This window comes from Penaeus japonicus, unplaced genomic scaffold (genome assembly GCF_977035675.1).
Source record: "Penaeus japonicus unplaced genomic scaffold, GWHDUDI00000001_assembly GWHDUDI00000027, whole genome shotgun sequence".
In the NCBI taxonomy this organism is placed as follows: domain Eukaryota; kingdom Metazoa; phylum Arthropoda; class Malacostraca; order Decapoda; family Penaeidae; genus Penaeus; species Penaeus japonicus.
This window is the reverse complement of record NW_028234429.1, coordinates 12623365-12626445: the sequence shown is the minus strand read 5'-3', so window position 1 is coordinate 12626445 and position 3081 is coordinate 12623365. Positions and strand designations below refer to the sequence as shown.

Genomic DNA, 3081 nt, shown 5'->3' with positions numbered 1-3081 from the left:
CACCGAAATATCATCATTAAAGATGATCGATGATCATAATGAAGTTGTTGAGGATGTTAATAATGATAACGAAAATAATTGATAATGACTCTAATAATGATAATGATTACATTGATAATGAATGCAACAACCACAACAAAAATAATAATCTTAAATCATAATCACATTGATAATAATAACAATAATGATGGTGATAATAACAATACTGATTTTGATAATAGTAATAATGACAATGATAGCAATTGCATTTACAATATCAATAGCAACGAAACAACAATGTAACAGTGATAATGATGATGATAATAATAATTTTCATAAACTCTTTTTCGTAGATACTCCCACTACTACTAGCAATGATTACTGTTAATCATAATCATGGTTGCAATCCTGATGATGATATTGTTACTGCTCCTGCTACTCATACGAATGATAATGATACTGGCACTTATGATAAATGTGATGATGATAATGATAATATCATTATTAACAATAGTGATGATGATCATGATGATAGTTATAATGGTAATGATAATAATGATGATAGTTATAATGGTAATGATGATAATGATGATAGTTATAATGGTAATGATAATAATGATGATAATAATATCAATAATGATAACAATAATGGTTAAGAAATAATGAAAACAATTTTGATAGCCAAATTATAATGATGATAATAGTAGTAATAATACCAGTAGTAATAACAACATTATTAGTAGCATCAGTATGAATAATTATAATGATAATAATAAAATTACCATTGAAAATATAAATGATTTACAATACCATAATTAATACTACAAAAAATAATGATTATAATTACAAACATAACCTTTCATTCTCATAGTTATGATAACACCGTAATAAAAACATGATTTTAGTAATAATACCAATCATTAGAAAAAAAATAAGGATAATCATAACAATATCAACGTAATCTCTATCACCACTTCACCTCTGACAACGATTATAACCACAATCGCCAGTAATGACCCCAGTCGCATAACCTTGGCAATGAAAACAGTTACACTCATGACACTTAAGAATGATCAACGTGCAAATGCAGAGAGAGCAACTCACCAGACCTCCACACGCAAGAGCCACTCCTGAGCAACTAAGCTTCCTTGAAACCCGTTCGTCTCACGTTACCTAAAGGCTCTCAACCCCGCCCACTTTGTTGATATTTTCATGTGTCTTCTATGAGGACCTGGTTGATGGTGTGTATTTGTTTTATTTATTTATGAGACTGTTGTTATAACCATCGTTAATTTCTCCTTTTTTTAGGTTGTTTGTTTCCGTTGTTTGTATCTTTTAATTAGTCGATTTATATATAATCATATGCCTTTCGACCTTTCTTTCTATCTCTCCCACTTCCCTCGCCTTTCCCCATATCTGTATCGCACTCTCTTTTATCCATATAAGTCTCAGCCTGTTAGACAAAGTAAGATTACTCATCCTCCTCTAACCTATCCTCGGCGCTTTAGTTTCACTGACACAAAAGGGGCGAAGAAACCTACACGACACCATTCTATCTATCCCTTTATCTATCATCATATTCAACACCGCCCGTGAGATCAGTCATCCCCTTTAATTAATTCAGGATCTACCCAATCCAAAGATGAAATTCAACCTCCACACCGTAAATTTCTTACACCTTAACATTGCCACAAACAAAGAAAGCAACAGAGAGAAAGCTAGGACATGCCAAGGGTGGCATGCGACGTTAGAGCTCGAGGGGTCGACGTGGGTACACCTCAGGGGAGACTGCGTTAAAGGAAACAAAAATTTGGACAACGAATTTTTGACCTCAATCTCTTAAGAGGATACCAAATCGTTTTTTATTTAATTCGTTTGAATAGTATACTGTATTTCGAATTGTATTTCAAATCAATATATTGTGTTCTTATTTTATGTATTATCTCAAAATATATAAACTACAAAGAATATCATAGATTAACATTCAGTAACCGGATGCTAAACTTTCTTTTCTTAATATAGTTCTCAGGGTTCAAGTATTACTCACTCCCCGCGTCCTCTTCATTAAGAGTCAAGTTATATGCAATGAAAAAGTCATGGAAAGATGTCAAGTTTACATAATGATATTGCATATATGACCAGTTAAATATGCATCCAATTAATGTGACGTTTTTTATCATAATTTAGATTATCTGAACAATTATGTACATTTGTTGAACTTTCATTATTTTCTAGATGAGAAAAGAATCTCTCTGTTCTTTAGATATTGAAAGAGTGTTGTATCAAGATGAAAGTCACACCCATGGGTAAAATCAAAAATATTTTACTATTATTATTACTATTATTATCGTAGCTAGTTGAAATCTATGAAACCTGGAAGTTCCTGTGGCCTGGATAATACTAAAACAACCAGGTGATTATATTTCATTCATTCGCTACGTTGTCATGGGAACCATCCTCTTCCCTCCAGTTAATCATGGCTATAATCACAACTCATATTAATAGCAAATTACTTTATAATTAAAGTGAGGGTTTGCACTCTCTCCTACGAGGTTGGTGGTTCACAAGTAATTATATTCATGAAGAACAAAGACGACAATATAACATGCCATTGATCTCATTACGAAAAAGGTAGTGTCATTTCGTCGGAATAGAAATCCTAGTTGGCAACTGGCCCAGCTAAGCCCCGCCCCTATTGTTCTGTGTTGTAAATAATCGGGATTTAAAATGTTTAGTTAATTGGCGTATCTTTTTACTGCTTTGTTTCCTTCGTTTTTACTGTTAACTAAATAAATCATACATGAACAGTTTGCCAAAAGCCTTCTACACAATTGGACCTGAGACAAAAGGGGCCGAACCAAATGACCTCACATGGGCTAACCAATCAGGACGCTGTGCACGATGCTAAGTATGGCCATATGGACGTTTATTTGCATATTCTTTTCGGTTTTACAATGAGTATCAAAAGCAAGAATTTTGCTATTTACTTTATGGTAACGAAGCGTTTCATACCAAAATTGGTCTCTAGAAAAACTCTAGGGATTTTTTTATTTTATTTTATATGTAGATTTAATAGCAGTTTTTTTGTCTAACTACCTTGGC

General features: G+C 32.7%; 1 protein-coding gene across 1 annotated transcript in view; it reads right to left on the bottom strand.

Annotated features, from left to right (window-relative positions):
* Positions 1-1104, bottom strand: part of LOC122260684 (pancreatic triacylglycerol lipase) — a 12596-nt gene extending 11492 nt beyond the window's left edge. The window contains exon 1 of the mRNA XM_043028063.2: positions 1084-1104. The gene's annotated coding sequence lies outside the window, so the exon portion shown is untranslated. The remainder of the gene's footprint in view (positions 1-1083) is intronic.
* Positions 1105-3081: the final 1977 nt, after the last annotated feature.